The sequence below is a fragment of the Camellia sinensis genome, chromosome 10, assembly GCF_055761805.1.
Source record: "Camellia sinensis isolate YWXY chromosome 10, ASM5576180v1, whole genome shotgun sequence".
NCBI lineage: Eukaryota > Viridiplantae > Streptophyta > Magnoliopsida > Ericales > Theaceae > Camellia > Camellia sinensis.
In genome coordinates this window covers 147,858,002-147,876,650 of record NC_138970.1, presented here as the reverse complement: position 1 = coordinate 147,876,650, position 18,649 = coordinate 147,858,002, and the positions used below count along the sequence as shown (strand labels likewise).

The 18,649-nt window shown below is 33.1% G+C and overlaps 1 long non-coding RNA gene across 1 annotated transcript in view; it reads left to right on the top strand.

Annotated features, from left to right (window-relative positions):
* The first annotated feature begins 7,499 nt into the window (after positions 1–7,499).
* The window catches only part of LOC114295209 (uncharacterized), a 71,323-nt gene continuing 60,173 nt past the window's right edge, over positions 7,500–18,649 (top strand). The window contains exon 1 of the long non-coding RNA XR_014342718.1: positions 7,500–7,677. This is a non-coding gene — a long non-coding RNA (uncharacterized LOC114295209). The remainder of the gene's footprint in view (positions 7,678–18,649) is intronic.

The following is an 18,649-nucleotide window of genomic DNA, read 5'->3' as shown; positions in this document are numbered from 1 at the left end:
GGTGGCTAGGGGTGGTGATTTGAACAGATAGTTAGATAGATATGTAACACGTATACATATAGGTGACATTTGAACAGATGTACATATATGTAAGCTTTGAACAGATATATATCTTTTTGGACAAATAATGTCCTTTCAACCAAAAAAAGATTCAAGCTTGGGCCTATTGACCCAACAATTTCAGAAATAGACTTTTGGCCTGAGTGTCCTTAAAATTTATTTATTTATTTTATTTTATTGTTTAGTAGATTGAAGTTGATCCAATTTTACATTAAATCAGCTAAGTCTTTAAAAAGTTTGAATAAATTAATAATGTTACTCATTGAAAATGTCTAAAATCTTTCTCAATGATTATGATTTATTGATGTAGGACAAGATTTTAAGAATTTTTTTAGTTTTAATATTTTCGATAAATTATTTTATTAGGATTCTTGTAATTTAGTATAAATAATTCAGAATTATTAGGTTTTTTAATTTTATTATTTTAGAATTAGATTTTGATTAGGATTTTAAATAGTTTAGAATTCTAGTTTCCTATTCTCTTAGGTTTTCTAATTTGTGTTGATTTAAGTTTCGTAGTTTATTTTAGGGCAAATTACAAACACCCCCCCTCGAGGTTTGGTAAAAATACAGATTCCCCCCTGAGGTTTGAGAAATGACAAATTGCCCCCTAAGGGTCAAATTTTCATAACAAATTAGGGAAAATAATGGGAAATCTGTATAAAAATAAAAATCTCAGAGGGCAATTTGTTATGAAAATATAAACCTCAGGGGGGGGATGTAATTTCTCAAACCTCAGGGGGAAATTTGTATTTTCACCAAATCTCGAGGGAGGTGTTTGTAATTTGCCCTTTATTTTAGAATTACTTTTCCTACAAATATTAGGGTTAGTTTATTATAAATAGCTATGTAAGCCTCATGGCAAAGATAACTTTTATACAACTTTTATTCATTCAATCAATAATATTAAGATATTTTCTCTTCCTTGTAGATTCAAGGTTCTATTTTCCTCGTGGATTCGAGAGCCCCTTTCGTCTACTAGAACGATAGCTAGTCCCCGTGTATTCTGCTGCATCAAGTGGTATCAGAGCAAGGTTTCTCCTGGCTCGATGTCATTCATCGAAAGAGGAAACACAAGCTCTATTGACGATGATTATAGAGAAAGATCTAATAGGATTTGAGTCAAGAGATTTGCCCAAGGCCAACCTGTTAGTCACAACGTCAATAGGAACCGAGTTATGGGATTTGCCCAAGGCCTGCCTATTAACCACAACATCTTGAGATAATCTTCTTGTTATCAATATGATAGTGAGGACGAATCTGAAGACGAGTTATTCAAGGATTATGGTGAATACCAGCCGGTATGACGACAACGAAGATTCAGGGATGTGTTCAATAGCAATAATTGCATCAATCATGACTTTTCAGATTATCAAGTACCACCAGAAATTCCCTATTTTAATGTTTCTTGTCATGCCAAGGATTTTATTTATTGGTTTCGCAAAGTTGACAAATTCGTTGAGAGTATGGAAATCTCTGAAGAAAAGCAAGCCAAATATGTCTCATGTAAGTTACAAGGTTATGTTTTTACATGGTGGAAACAATTGCAGTATGATCGAAGGCAACAATATAAACAACCTATTAGGACGTGGCATAAGATGAAGAAGTTGATGAGTTCTAGATTCCTTCAAACAAATCATGGAAAAATATTGTATCTACAATATCAAAGAAAGCTTGAATCAAAACAATTGTTCCAAGGTAATTTTGATTCACAATATTCTTCGCAATTCAATAATTATTATGGAATTGTGGATACAGATTATTTGAGGAACATGACTACGGTTTTGCCAAGTTTGGGTCAATCAAGTCTTGTAGGTCAACAAATTTATCACGCTCAACCACACATTGAAAAAGAAAAGATTTTGAGTACCTCAATGTTTCAAAATTTTGAAGACCCAAATAGACATTCAATTGAAGTAGAAAATCAAGTTGATGTCAACAATGGTGAGAACGTTGAAATTGATGAAAGAGAGGTCATTGGAATTACTTTGATCAAGAAGTCTGAAGAAGACGATGAAGAGGTGAAGCAAGAGAAAAACGTTGAAGTTAGCCAAGAGCTTCTAATGACGGAACTGTCATCTCTTGATTATTATGATGGTTATGAGATTGCAAAAGAAGGAGATCTAGTCGAACTCAATGAAAAAGAAGAAATAAAAGATGAGGTAATAAAGTTGGCATGTGCACCAGAGAAGTTGATTGAGGATGCAATTGATGTTTGAAAGATGATAATTGAATGTCCAACTGAATCTAAGACAGAGCAAAGTCTAGAGAGTATCCAACATCAACATAAAATACCCTTCGTTGATTTTCTTGGTGTTGAGAAATTTAAATTGATTTTCAATGCTTGTCTAATTAATCTTGTCCACCAGTTGAAGCATATAGAGAATAACTTTCAGAAAGTAGACTTCTCTACATATAATGTTTAGAAGAGGGACAAAGAACTGAAGTGTTCCAATTATCTTTTTATTTGGCATGGAAGATGGCAGATCTCTAATATGAACTCGAGGGCGAGTTATTTCAAAGAAGAGGAGATTGATGTAGGACAAGATTTTAAGACTTTTTTTAGTTTTAATATTTTTGATAAATTATTTTATTAGGATTCTTGCAATTTAGTATAAATAATTTAGAATTATTAGGTTTCTTAATTTTATTATTTTGGAATTAGATTTTGACTAGGATTTTAAATAGTTTAGAATTCTAGTTTCCTATTCTCTTAGGTTTTCTAATTTGTGTTGATTTAAGTTTCGTAGTTTATTTTAGAATTACTTTTCCTACAAATATTAGGTTTAGTTTATTATAAATAGTTATGTAAGCCTCATGGCAAGGATAACTTTTATACAACTTTTATTCATTTAATCAATAATATTAAGATATTTTCTCTTCCTTGTGAATTCAGGGTTCTATTTTTCTCGTGGATTTGAGAGCCCCTTTCGTCTACTAGAATGATATCTAGTTCTCGTGTATTTCGTCGCGTCATTTATCTACCTCAATAACTATGAATTATGTCAATTATAAAAATCATATGAAATTACTCAAGAAATACAGTATTATAATTATCGTGAAAGAACAAATTTTAATCAATACACTCACTAATACAATATTTTCAAATTAAATCACCTGATATTTTAAGTGATTTTCAAACATAACATGGGTAAGAAACTAGTAATTTTGATTATTTCTAATGTAAGCAAATTTTGTATAGGTGCAAACCAAAAAAAAAAAATGAAAATTGAAGATATTATTAAACTAACATATATATATATATATATATAATATGTATAAAGTCCCCATTTATGCCTTGGGACCCAAAAAGGACAGGGCCAATCCTGCTTGCCAAGAGGGAATGAATAAAAAATGTGTACCGTGTTACTTACCTTATTAGAGTTCTATTCTGACAAAATGACTAAAATTTTCTAAATGTGTCTCCCGTTAAATACGCATTAATAATGAGAGGTTTTGTTTAGAGTACATATTGTGGTCTTATTATACCTACATTTTTATTAAATTTTTGTTTTATCCCTTTTAATTCAATATTTTAAAATGTGAATAGTTGAACAAATTGCAAAAGAGATGGAATCAAGTCGTAGTATTTCTTCTACATTCTATGAACTATTGAAAGTTCAATATTGATTAGATAATTTTTTTTTTTTAGTCACCATAGTCCTAGGTTATGTGTTGGCCTATCACAACTCCCTTGTCTTGTCTATGTTATAATGTGAAGAAATATTATTTATCATTATATTTATTTCATTTTTTATGTGTATTTAAAAAATGAAAACTTTTAAACATTCTCAATAATTTATAAATACGCGCATTGTTTTGGTAAGAATTGACACCAGGTTGAGACGGCACTCGAAGGTGGAGCCCAAACCTACCCGCAAGCAAAAGCCTTACGTCTAAACTCTGCCCCTACAAGGAATCAAAGACATATATGAGACTATGATTAGCTGCTTCACAATTTATTTTTGTTTTTCTTGGTCCAGTTGGTACCTCTTGCCATAGGATCTCACTACTTTCTTTCTCTCTGGTTCAGATGAGCCTTTAGAGGAAAGTGATTTGAGATAACAACAGATTCAGATGTACACTATCATTTAGCTACTTTAGTCACTCTTGATTGTCATTCTAAGCATTTGTAATTCCAAAATGTCTTAAAGATTTTCTCATGTAGCTAAACTATTCCAATTGAACCCATGGTAACAGTGAAACCATGGCAGTCTAGAAGCCATTTCCAATACTTCTCAACTGGAATCACATAATTTAGTTACACCGGCAGCAATTTTTGAACAAGTAAAGAAAAATTAATCCCCTATTTTAGACAATCATGCTCTTTCTCCATATGTTTTTATCTGATAAATTGAAAGGGGTTACCCAAAAATGAAATCTCATCAAGTAAAAATACATCCTACTTTCCCAAAATTTCAGTTATTGTTAGTGTAGGGAAAGAAATGTATATAATTTTCATTTAAAATATCTTATTTTGAATATCACAACTTTTGGATTTTATGTGCCTTTCAAGCCTTTTGTCAGCAACATTAAGGACACGTTGATCATCATTATAAAACTTGCCTCGAAGTTCATACCAATTTTGATCATCTATACCGAAATTGAGTTTTAGAACTTTTTTCCTGCAATCTACAGTGCATAACCCGCAATGGGGATAAGTGGTGTTGGAGTAGGGGAAGCTTATTTCCTCAAGATTTCCACACTGGAAGGACTCTGGACAGTGTTGGAATGAGTTGTTGTCTTCTCCAAAAGAGTGAAGAAACAGTAGGCGGGAGAGGAAAAAGAAACCCAAAATGGACGGGGGAACAACCATTGTAGATTCACAATTTGGCAGATAATAAAAAATAAAATAAAAAAAACCATCAAGAGTCTTTGTATAATGTTTGTTAAGCATCTAGTCTAGTACCATAGAATTTTCCAGATGTTGATCGTGTTGGTTTGGCTTCTTGACACGGCAATTGACTTGGAAATACTGTTAAAGGACAGAGAACTGGCACACAGAGAGAGAGAGAGAGAGAATGGGGTGAAAGTAGAGACAAGACAAGTGGCCTAATTGTTGTTGATTGGAATGGTCGGCCCGCCAAAGGCTCCAATGAAGTTTCACACTCACCTTCTCCTTCACTGACTAAGCAAGCACTAATAATGACATTCACCCATTGACTTTCAGACTCTCCTTCCACTGTCTGTGTTGAAGGAATGAATATAGGTATACTCATTGACTCTTTCAAACTCCTCACCTTCACCAAAAAATTATTTCAATGTGGGGAATCACTTATTTTGTGTAGTAATACTACAAATACAATTATAAAAATTTTATTCAAAAAATTACTTAAAAATATAAATGAGGACTTCAGATTTATTCCATATTAGAATTGCAAATAAACAGAACTGTTCGTGAATAGACTCGAGTTCGATTCAGTAAAGACTCATTCGAACATGATTCATTAAATTTTTATTGCGTTTGAGATCGCGCTCGTTAAAACCTTATGTCTCTTTTGCGAATCAGCTTATATGCCAAATTATTGGCTTATTTGAGTCATATTACCTCTTTATTTTTTTGCATATTTTTTCATAATAAGCCAAAAACCCAGCTTATACGCCAAGCATACTAAAACTCGTCTCATTAGCTCGGCTCGTTAGTTGAGTTCGTTTAACATTTATTTAAATAATAATATAAATATATTATTTATGTATTAAATAATGTAAAAATATGTATAAAAAATAGGATAAATATGTTATTTATATATTTAAATAATATAAACGTAAATAATAGCTAAATTTATTTATATGTAAATAATAACTAACTATGGATAGTACATTTATATAATAGAGTGGTAGATATTATTATTTTGGTAAGCTATTGACTTTTTCCTAGTATGTTTATAGATATCATATATATAATTATATAATCAATTAGTCTCATACGTAAGTATAAATTTATAATTTCTTTGGCTCGCTATGACACGTGAATAGTTTGAACTCAGTTCGTCAAATTTTTATTGAGTCGAACTTAAACTCGTTAAAATCTTAATAAATAAAGCTCAAATATACTAACGTTCGACTTGACTCGATTCATTTACAGCCCTATTCTACATATAGACTCTAAAACACATCATTCAATCTCTATTGCACACAAATTTTAGGCACATCCCAAGCTTAATATTTTATATAAGTTGGAAACTGCCTACATAAATGTGTGATGCTGTTGGTGACAATGAAAACTTGAACCTTTTTCTACTCCCTTTGAATATTCTACCTTGAAGGTTAGTTGTGTTTGATAAAATTAAAAATTAAATGCTGAACTAATTGAATTGAAAAATTATTTGATAAAAATTAATGTTGAAATTAAAATAAGATAAAATTTGAAATTTATTAGTATTTTTAAATTTTCTCTTTTAATATGAATATATTCACTACAACAATTTATACTTTTGGCGATCAAATTTGGCAACTAAAGGAAATTTAGTAGCCAAAAGTTGTAGAATAGGCAACTAAAGATTAAATTAGTCGGCATTGAAAACGATTTTAGCTACTAAATTGTTTTACTAATTGTATATTAATTATTGGCAACTAAAACAAAATTTAGTCGCTAAATATGCCACAAGAGGCGACTAAAAATTGTTTTAGTTGGCATTAGTTCATGTTTTAGGCTACTAAAGTTTGTTTTAGTCATGACATACATGTTTGTGCCTACTAAAATAAATTTAGCCGCCAAAAAGTTAGCATAATTTTTATTATTAATCTTTTGGTCGCCAAATAATCATTTTTGGTGACCAAAAAATTTTTAGTCGATGTAAAGTAATTTTTGCCTACCAAAATAATATAGTCGCTAAATAAAAATTTTAAATTCTACTTTTATCTTTGCTGACCAAAAATTTAGTCGGCGAATATTTATTTTCGGTGACTAAAATACCTTTAGTCACCAAAAATGCTACAATAGGCGACTAAAATTTAGATTAGTCAGCCATGATAGAAATTTTTTGGGGGTTTTTCTATCCCTCTCTCTATCTCTCTCCCTCTCGGGCTCTTTTTTTCTGTTTCCCTTTCTCTATTTCCCCATTTCACTCTACCTCTAGGGTTTGCTTTTTTATGGTGTAGGGTTTTGATTTATGTGAAATCAATGAACCAATGATTGAAATGGGTTTCTATAAAATGATTGAAAGAACATGTAATTTATTGGGGGTTTTTTTAAGCCAGGATCAAAATTTCCCCATTTCACTCTTGTTCCAGATTCAATATTTAACTAGATAATTGAAGAATAGCCCCAGCCAGCATGTTTTGATAATCTTTTATGGGTTTTTTTTTCCTTCTTCTTCTAGATAATACACAGTTATTCTTCTTACCAATCTAGATTACTAAGCAATAATTCAATATTTATTTGTAATATTTGGAAGTTTTGTAATTTTTTTTTTGTGGGGGGGGGGGGGGGTTTAGCCAGAATCCATATTACCAATGTTGCCAAGATCGGTCTCGTGGCCTATTCTGAATTCTTTTGTTTCATCCCCAGATGACAGCTTGGAGTGGAAAGGGGCTTGCTTCTACAAGAACAGGGATTGGATGGAGTTCCACAACAAAAGCCGCATTGAATTTGGTGGAGGCACTCTTCATGTCAAGGTCAATACCCTTTTGAGTTTTTTTGTGCTTGTTTAGTTTATTTAGTGCTGATTTAGTTTCGATTTTGTCAAAATTTTGAGGATTAGGTATATAGGTATGTGACATTTTTACTTATTGAATTGTTGATTACCGGCTTATCTACAAGGTTAATTAAGCTGTTAGAGAGATATAATTTTTATTATTTGTATTATAACCTAGACATGTCCTTTCACTTGTGGCCGAATTCTACTTTGTAAGCGGGCTAAGTTCGTACAATTATTTTAATTATTGAATAGGTGGTGAAATTCGAACACATAATCTGTTTGTACTCACTACAAAAAATTTGGTTTCTTGCAATGGCACGATGCCGTTGCTAATACTCTTAATGCCGTCTCAAAAACGTTTTAGCGACGGCAAATGACTTTTAGCGACGGTAAATAGGGGGTCACAACAGAGGGCGTCACAAAAACCTTGTAGTGTCGTCGCTTTTTTTAGCGACGGTAATTGTTACCTTTTGCGACGGCAATTTACTGTTGCATATAATATATAAAAAAGTCAGACCTTTTGCGACGGCACCGTTTTACTGTCGCTAAAAGTTTTTTTTTAGACAGAAAAAAATGTTGTCGAGAATGGTTTTTTTTTTTTGCAACGGCACGCCCATTGTCGCCAATGGTTCTAATTTTTTTGCGATGGTATGTGCCGTCGCAAAAAAAAAAAAAAAACTGCAATATGATTATTAAAAATATTAAAACTACTTGTTTTTTGCGACGGTGTGGTGCCGTCGCAAAAAATAAATAAATAAATAAACTGTAATATAATTATAAAAAATATTAAAATTACCTGTTTTTTACGACGATATGGTGCCGTCGCTAAAAAAAAAAACTACAATAAAATTATTAAAAATATTAAAATTACCTATATTAAATGAAAAATAATTGAAAAAGAAACCAATAATTGCATAATAATATAAAAATTCCTGTATAGAAAAAACAATTTCTCCATAATAAAAATATTCTTGCATTCATAACTACACATCAACAAAATTACCCCACTACATAATGTTCCATAATACATATATAATGTTTAAATACATAATGTTGTTCATAATTCAAAATAACATAAACCAAAATTACAAGTTTTGCTCATCATTCTCCGTGGGTAACAAAAACAAAAATTAGTCGCATTCTTCACAGGCATGCATTCCACAAGAAACAAACTCCTACTCGGGAATATCTGAAAATAAAAAATAAATATAATTAATGACAATATAATTATGTGTTAATATGTTAATTACAAAAAAAAAACATAAAAATTTAACTACTATACAATTACAAAGATAATTAAGTAAATAATTTTGCCTAGACCAAAATCCGTCTCTAACTCCCAAACCGGGAACTCGATTCGAGTCCCATCTTCTCCCACAAGTCTCTCATGCCTAGGCGGTTGTGTGTCCCAAGTTTCATGCTACTTCAACGCCGTTTGGTGATTTTGGGGCATTAACACCTCGAATTCTAAGTTTCTTAAAAAACTAGTTTGTCTAGAGTGAAATCTGACCCTAACTCCCAAACTAGGAATCCAATTCGAGTCCCGTCTTCTCCCACAAGTCTCTCGTGCCTAGTCGGTCGTGTGTGCCAAGTTTCGTGATATTCTGACGCCGTTTGGCAATTTTGGGGCTTTAACACCTCGAATTCTAAGTTTTAAAAAAAATTAGTTTGCCTAGAGTGAAATCCGGCCCTAACTCCCAAACCGGGAACCCGATTAGAGTCCCGTCTTCTCCCACGAGTCTCTCATGCCTAGGCAGTCATGTGTGCCAAGTTTCATGCTACTCCGACGCTGTTTGGTGATTTTGGGGCATTAACACCTCAAATTCTAAGTTTCTTAAGAAACTAGTTTGTTTCTTAAGAGTGAAATCCGGCTCTAACTCCCAAACCGGGAATCCGATTCGAGTCCCATCTTCTCCAACAAGTCTCTTGTGCCTAGGCGGTTATGTGTGCCAAGTTTCGTGCTACTCCAACGCCGTTTGGTGATTTTGGGGCATTAACACCTCAAATTCTAAGTTTCTTAAGAAACTAGTTTTTTTCTCAAGAGTGAAATCCGGCTCTAACTCCCAAATTGGGAACTTGATTTGAGTTCCGTCTTCTCCCACAAGTCTCATGCCTAGGTGGTCATGTGTGCCAAGTTTCGTGCTACTCCGATGCTGTTTGGTGATTTTGGGGCGTTAACACCTCGAATTCTAAGTTTCTTAAGAAACTAGTTTGTCTATAGTGAAATCCGGCCCTAACTCCCAAACCAGGAACCCAATTCGAGTCCCGTCTTCTCCCACAAGTCTCTCGTTCCTAGGCGGTTGTGTGTGACAAGTTTCGTGCTACTCCGATGGCGTTTGGTGATTTTGGGGCATTAACACCTCAAATTCTAAGTTTCTTAAGAAACTAGTTTGTTTCTTAAAAGTAAAATCCGACTATAACTCCCAAACCGGGAACCCAATTCGAGCCTCGTCTTCTCCCACAAGTCTCTTGTGCCTAGGCGGTCGTGTGTGACAAGTTTCGTGCTACTCCGACACCGTTTGGTGAGTTTGGGGCATTAACACCTCAAATTCTAAGTTTCTTAAGAAACTAGTTTGCCTAGAGTGAAATCTGGTCCTAACTCCCAAACTGGGAACCCAATTCGAGTCCCGTCTTCTCCCACAAGTCTCGCATGCCTAGGTGGCCGTGTGTGCTAAGTTTCGTGCTACTCCGACACCTTTTGGTGATTTTGGGGCATGAACACCTCAAATTCTAAGTTTCTTAAGAAACAAATGTGAAACCTGACTCTAACTCCCAAACCGGGAATCCGTTTCGAGTCCCATCTTCTCCCACAAGTCTCTCGTGTTGTGATAGTTATGTGTGCCAAGTTTCGTGCTACTCCGATGCCATTTGGTGATTTTAGGGCATTAACACCTCAAATTCTTAGTTTCTTAAGAAACTAGTTTGTTTCTAAGAGTGAAATCCGGCTCTAACTCCCAAACCGGGAATCCGATTCGAGTCCCGTCTTCTTCCACATGTCTCTCGTGCTTAGGCGGTCGTGTGTGCCAAGTTTCATGCTACAATAAAATCCAGAGCGCCTCAATGTTAGCTTGGAAGAATCAACCCAAAGTACTCAAAATCAGAAAAAATAAAATAAAAATCTTATAAACCACTCAGAGGCTTCTCCATCAATGACAGTTGCAGCATGATATCGTCTTGCAAATAGTATAGTGGTTTGGTTTTGATTTGAACTGGTTTGAAACATTTATCTTGAGTATTACTATATGAATACATTCAAACATTGGAAGACCTAACCAGATTAGCATGAATAGGTGAAGAATACACATCAATTGATCCAATTCTGAAATTCAGTGCTAAGAATATGAAGGAACTATTATATAACTCACATTCACACTTCATTTTCTTGTTGAAAAACATGGATTATTTTGGAAATTAGTTGTACAGAAGCTTAAGTTTTCTAATCAACAACACAAAACCTTATTTCCATGTAAGGGTCATCTGTTTTAATTCCTGTATGGAGTATGCAGTGTTCATTAACACCAAAAAGCTAAAGCTAGAGGCTAGAAATTTTCATCAGCAACCCCAACCAAAATGCATATTTAAAAATAAAAATATTATAAATTGAAAAATAATAATAGCTAAGATGGAATTGGATTGTAAAACTATAAAATTATTTCAGCATCAATGTTTAGTTGGTGCCACACTCATCATGATTTAATTGTATTGTGAAAAATTAGCTAATGTGATGAATTATAGTTTCAATGGCATTGATGGAAAGATATGTGCTATAGTATCTTGAAAAAAAGATCTTCAAAAGCAATATTTTCTTTGGTAAGCTAAAGTAAGCATGGTTGAACACGATAACTTCTTCAAATTCTGATTAAGGAAACAAATATATCAACATTCAAAAAACGAACAGAAAAGAATGTAGAAAGAAAATGCGTGCTTTCGATCATGATTAAACACTCTAAATATCTCTGTGGCAAGTAGGGGAAGAAGCATTTGTGGTTTTTCTTGATTCAATTTAGTAAGTGCCCATTATGTTTTGTTCTTCCATGGACTCATTTATTTCATGTTTTGTACAAATTCCTTATATTCAAACTCCTAACTCAAACCCAGTTGGCTTTTACTATATTCACATCTCAACTACTAGAAACCCCAAATAAATACTGATATTTCAATGGGATGCTAAATGCTTAAAACCCCAGCTGTGACATTAACTCATTATCTACCAATATTATATCCTTTTCCATTGGAAACACATAATCAATACTCCATGTAAACTAACAGAACTTATTTCCATTTAAAGCCTTAAAAATAAACCAACAAAAATCAGATAAAATGAAAATTTGGGACCCCCAGCTATAATTAGTCCTTATTATTTGAGTTTCTAGAGCATAAAATGAAAAACCCTTTCAAAGAATTGAACTTCTAGAAAAAAAAAAAAAAAAAAAACCCATATAAGAAAAAAAAATTGGGATTACAAAGGAAATGATTACCACTCAACACAAACCCATAAATCAAAACAAATTAATGAGTACAAATAATGTAATATACTGAAAGACTAGACAAAGAAAAATTAAAACACATATTGAGAGAGAGAGAGAGATGAGAAAGAAGAAATACGTGTTGAGAAATTTCATTTTGCAGAGATGGTCTTGGTTTCATTGTTGAAGGTGGGTCTTGAGAAGCAGATACTTTTTTTTGAAGGTTGGTTTCATTGTTGAAGGTGGGTCTTAAAACACATATATAACATGCTGCTTCTTTTTTTTTCAGGTACTTTTTTTTTTTTTTTTTTGGTTCATAACATTTGTTTGGTGTTTTAGTGGGTGCCACAGTTAGGTCCCCAAAGTGAAATCATCTTCATCTGATGTTCTAGAATTATTGTGAATCATTTGATCAACACACAAAAAAGAAAGGAAAAATAAGTAGAGCATTTTTTTTTCTAGAAAAATAGAGAGTTAAAAAAAAAAAACTCAAATTTGAAAAAAAAAATTACAGCAATTTTCAAAACTCAGATTTGAATATATCTCTTCAAAATCCATTACAAAAGTCAGATTTTAATAAGATTGAAAACCCTTTACAAACCATGTGTCCAATACAAGGGAAAAAATATATATCTTCTCTTTCTAGCCCTAGAAAACACAAAAACACCAAATCAAGAAGCAAAAGGTCCAAATCTAGAGAACCATTTCGTCAAAAAACACTACAAAGAAACCCAAAATAGAGAATAAGGGAAAGAAACAGTAAAAAGAGAGCAAAGAGAAAGCACGTACCAAATCAGCGAGCGGAGAAGATACAGCGGCGACCGGCAAGGCTACTAGTGGCGGCGGCGACAGGCAAGGGTAATAGAGGCGACGACGATGGCGATCGACATGGTGGAGGAGCAAGAGGTGAGACAAATGTTGGTTACCAATCTGTGAATACGATGAAATATTTAGAGCTGTTAGGGTTTAATTTGAGGATTTTTTCTTTAGGGGATTGGGGATTTGAGATCGTGAGAAACAAAAGGGGGGAAAGAATGGGGGGGACTTCGGATAGAGTGGGAAAACGAAAACAAAAAGAAGAAAAGAAGAGAGAGTTAGATATGCAGTGTGAACACGTGGTTTGGTTTGAACAAAATGTTTAAAAAAATTTAAAAACATATTTGTTCAGGCCTAAAATATTTATATTTATTATTTTATTATTTATGATAATGGGATCGTACACATTATAATTGAAAAAAAAAATTTTGATTGGAAAAAGATTAATTGAAAAAAAAATATTTGAAAAAAAAATTATTAGTCAAATTTTTAAATTTCTGTTTAAAACCAACGTAAACTCATTTTTTGAGTTTACAATTTTTCCTCAAATTTATAAACTCATTTATAAACGAAAAAAATTATCAAACAAGTTTTTATGACAGTTTTGTAAATTTTTTGTAAATATAAACTGAAAACTGAAAACGAAATGGTCACCAAACAGGCCCTAAATAATGAATCCATGGCTTGTTTAGTAATTTTTTTATTTGCGACAGGGGTATTGCCGTTGCCGATAACCTGTATTTGCAACGGGAGAAGGTTGCCATAGCAAAAAAAAAAAAAAAACTCATTTTTTGCAAAAAAACCTCCGTGTCCATTTTGCTGCGCAATGAAAGCTAGGAAGAGAGAGAAACAGAAAATGAGAGAGAAACAAGAGATGATCAGCGAGAGAAAGAGAAAAAGATATGAACAATAGAGATATAGGGAGAGACATAAAAAAAAGAGATAAACAAGAGAGACAGAGAGAGATGAGGGAGATAGAGAAGAGAGATGAGTGAGAGAGAGATAAAGAAGAGAGATGAGTGAAAGAGATAGAGAAGAGAGATGAACGAGAGACACAGAGAGAAAGAGACAAAGAGAGAGAGAGACTCATTTCATTTTTTGACTTTTTCCTTTTTCAATAACAATGGGCTTAGAGAAAGAGATGAGTGTGATTGAAAGAAATGAACAATTGAGAGAGAAGAGAGATGAGTGAGAGAGAGACACAGAGAGAGAGACAGACAGATAGACAGAGAGAAAGAAAAAAAAAGAGAGAAATAAGATGAGCGAGAAATAGACAAAGAGAGAGAGAGAAAAAGACAGTAAAAAGAGATGAACAATAGATACAAAAAGACAGGGAGAGACAAGAATGATGAGTAAGAGAGATGAGAAAGCCAGAGAGAAGAGTAATGAGTGAGAAAGAGAAAGAGAGACAAACAGAGAGAGAGAGAAAAATAGAAAAAAGAGAGAGAAACAAGATGGGCGAGAGAGAGAGAGAGAGAGCAAAAAGAGATGAACAAAAGATATAGAGAGAGACATAGAAAGAGAGAGAGAGAAATGAGCAAGAAGGATAAAGAGCGAAGAGATGAGAGAACTAGAGAGAAGAGTGATGAGTAAGAGACAGATGAGAAATAAAGAGAGAGAGAGAGAAAGAAGAGAGATGAGTGATAGACAGAGAGAGAGGCCCATTTCATTTTTTGACTTTTTTCTCTTTCGACAAGTGATTCAGAGAAATGGGAGATGAGCAATTGAAAGAAGAGAGAGAGAGAGAGAGAGAGATCAATAAATCGAGAGGGAGATCAGTAAATCAAGAAGATAGAAAGGAAAGAGTGAGCAACGAGAGCACAGTGTGGGAGAGAGAGAGAGAGACAGACAGAAAGACAGAGAATGATGAGTGAGAGAGAGAAAGAGAAAGAGAAAGAGAAGAGAGATTAGTGAAAGAGAGAGAGAGAGAGAGAGAGAGAGAGAGAGATAAAGAGAGACAGAGAGACAAGAAGATGAAAAAATGGGTGAAACAGTACAAAATTTTTAGTTTTTTGCGACGGCAAAATGCCTTGGCTAATACTTCTAATGCAGTCTCATCAAAACAGCCTTTTTTTTTTTGCTGCGACAGCACCTATTATCATCTCAAAAAACTCTCTTATTTGCAACTGTAATTCATGCCGTCACAAAAAACAGCTTTATTTGTGACAGCATAGGTTACCGTCGCAAAAAATGCGCATTATTTACGATAACAGTTGTTACTATCGCAAAAAAGTTGCTTTTTTGTGACAGGAAGAGGTGTCATTGCTATTTATTGGCGATGGCAAGTGGTGCCATCGCAAAAAATCACTTTTTGCGACGGTAAATGATGCCGTCGCAATTGCTTTTGTGTTATAAAGCCACTTTTCTTGTAGTGTAGTAACTCTAATACCATATTCACTCTCGTAGCATATTGAATTATTGGCCATCAACTCAACTAAAAGCTTAAGCTAGTAGAGAGGGGCAATTTTATTATTTTATATTATATCATCCATTACTGAGCTTTCTGCTTGAATTGAAGTTTTTGGGTATCTACGTATTGATGTTGTTCAGAGTTAATGCCTTAGTTTGAATTTCTGATTGTTTAGGGACTTGTGATTGAATATGGAGTTGTTTTTCAATATATATATATATATATATATATTTTTTTTTAGTTAATCTTTTGGCAGTTTGGATTATTGGGTGTCTAGACAGATTTTTTTTGTTATTGAATTTACTGCGTGATTTCGTTGTTGTGACTTTTTTGTTCATGACCCAATCAAGTTTTAGTGGTTATAATGATACATGGCTGAGATTATTTACACTTTTGGAGTATTGGGTACCTGCAGAATGGTGTTATACTGCTTGCTTCTCATGCTTGTCCTTTTTTGTCTTTCTTTTGGTAGAATTTCTAAAATGGGTTTCTTTGTATGTTTGTGATGAGCAAAAACAAAATTGATTTGGGTTATATATTGGTTAGTTGTTTGAATTTTTTGGTTGATTGTGTTGAGATGTTAGGAAATTTGGTTTACAAGAGTCTCAATTTTTAGGCATGCTGAATTTTAGGTTTTTGTTGGCTTTCTTGGAATGACTCGTTAGAAGGTTTTGTTATTGTTTAGATTTTGATTTTCTTCTTGACAATTCATGTTTTCCGTTAGACTTGTTTTCATGTTTGTTTCGTTATTCAGGAATGGAAATTGGTTAGTATAAACATTTTCGAATCTGAGTCTTTCAGTTATTGCAATGTGCACCCCTTAAAGAATTAATCTTATTAAAACATTTGGCTCATTTGATAACACCATTAAGTGCTTAAATGGTGAAATTTTCAGCAGATCGTCTAATAAAAGTTAGTTTAATAGAGCATGATAAATCACCATTTAAAAGTAAGAACCCATGTTAAAAGGAATCCAAGTTTTATGTCATAGAGATGTAACTCAGCACATAATGCTTAACATGCTTACTCAGTGGTGGTTTTACGATCTTAATAAAATTATATTTGAATTTCTATTGTTACTAATTATATTCTTATATATTTCAGCACTATTAATTTTTATGCTTGTGGTTTGCTCCATAGCGAGTTAGGTTTGATGGCAATGTTTAACTTATTACAACCATGGAGTTGAGATATGGAATTTGGAGGAGTTTTTAACTCCAATATATTGTCATTCATTACAATATGGATGTGTGACATAGATGCTAACCATAAAAAAGAAATATCATGCCTAATTTCAAATTTTAGGAGTGGATAATTTTAGGATTTGCAATGGAATAGGCTATGTTATATAGTCTCTTCTAAATAAATGAATTACTCGTGTAATGCACTAAAGATTCGCAGCTAGTTTCATTTTAAAATTTAAAAGAAAAAAAATTGAAAACTACTACTAAAAACTCATTTTACAAACTATTTGCACAATTATTTTCAAGAAATTTTTTCTCAATTTTTCAGGGACAACATATATTGCTATGGAATGAATGGTTGTTCACTAAAGACGATAGCAGTGCACATGTAAGGTCCCGGTGTCCCACATCAGGAATGAAGGGGGAGTTCATGGGCCATAAAAGTAAAAACGTGGACCCTTATACAGCATCGAGGCCTTTTCCCGGATGGTGAGATCCCTAGCAGAACTCCCCAGTTAAGCGTGCTTAGGCTGGAGTAGTTCTAGGATTGGTGACCCACTGGGAAGAACAAATCCGTGCGAGTGTGGCCCAAAGTGAACAATATCGATGACGTGTGGAGGGTTGAGGCATTACAGCACAAATTGCATTGCTTCTTTTGCATCCTGATCTTCGGGCCAAATTTAATGAGACTACTGCTTGAGAGTATGCACTAAGCATGTCCAGCCAGCCTTTTGGTTTTCATAACCTGATATTTACAAATTTAATGAGACTACTGCTTGGGAGTACAATATACTCAAAATCTTGGAGCACACGGAATTTTTTTCTTTTTAAGTTTTTGATTTTTCTCTACACACAACACTTCTATTTATACCCAAAAATATACCCGTTGGAAGTAGGACGCACCTTGCTGACGTCATGGATTACATGGGCACGCTCCTTGATTTTAAATAGATAGCAAATGATAATGTTTGAAAAAATGATAAAAGTAAAGCCGTCTTTTTCCTTCTTTTTTTTCAAACATGGAGCCACCGTTCGAAGGCAAATTGAACATTATAAATAATATAATACAATTAACACATCTTTGAATTCAAACAAGCAAATGATTTTGCTCCATCTTTTTCTTCTTGTTTTATTATAATAATATGTATATATATGTGACATAATATAATCGATGTAGTGTAAAAATCTAATTGCTCATGTGATGTATTCTATTTATATTATATGCATTATATATAATATTCTAATCAAATATTTGCATATACAGTCAAATCTCTTTAACTAACATTTATGATAAATCTGAACATATATACCCTTTTTAAATTTCTATATATGTTGTAGAGATTTTAAAATAAATATAACCTACCACTCCATGTGGATATATCACTTTTGTCAAAAGAAAACAACTCATCAATATCAAATTTATCAAAATAATACAACCAATCAATATCAAATTTGTCAAAATATGAATAGTGATTAGTGTAATTTTTCAAAAAGTGAATAGTAGAGTTTTCAAAAATATTTTTATTTAAATAATATTTAACAAATATATATTTTAAACAGATAATATTTTGTGTCAAATAATATAAAATATGTATATCATTTACAAATTTTCAATTAATATTTTAGACATCATCAAAATTAAACAAAAATGATTAACAGTATTTACCCAAAAAAAAAAAACACTATGCAAATGCCAGTTGAGAGGTGTAGTATCTTGAAGCAACTAACTGCACTACTGAGACTACTAATGATTAATACTCTTATCATCCCCTCTCAAGCTAATAGGTGAGGGTAACACCATTAGCTTGTCCTTTAGCTATAACTTTCATGTTGACTTTTAAGAAAGGGGAAAGAAGGCACTAGGTTTTGGGAAAACATGTATTGGATGGCATATAGTTAATACTCCTATGTTAATCAATCATTTTAACACTAATTAGATATAAAGACAAATGAAAGGCGTTCAGGGGGTGAAAATGCAAAAAAAAGCCCTTGAACTACTCTATGGATGTCATGGCAAGCTTTCTCATGACAAATATGACCTGTGGAGATAGACGGCATGTAGTTAGCACACAT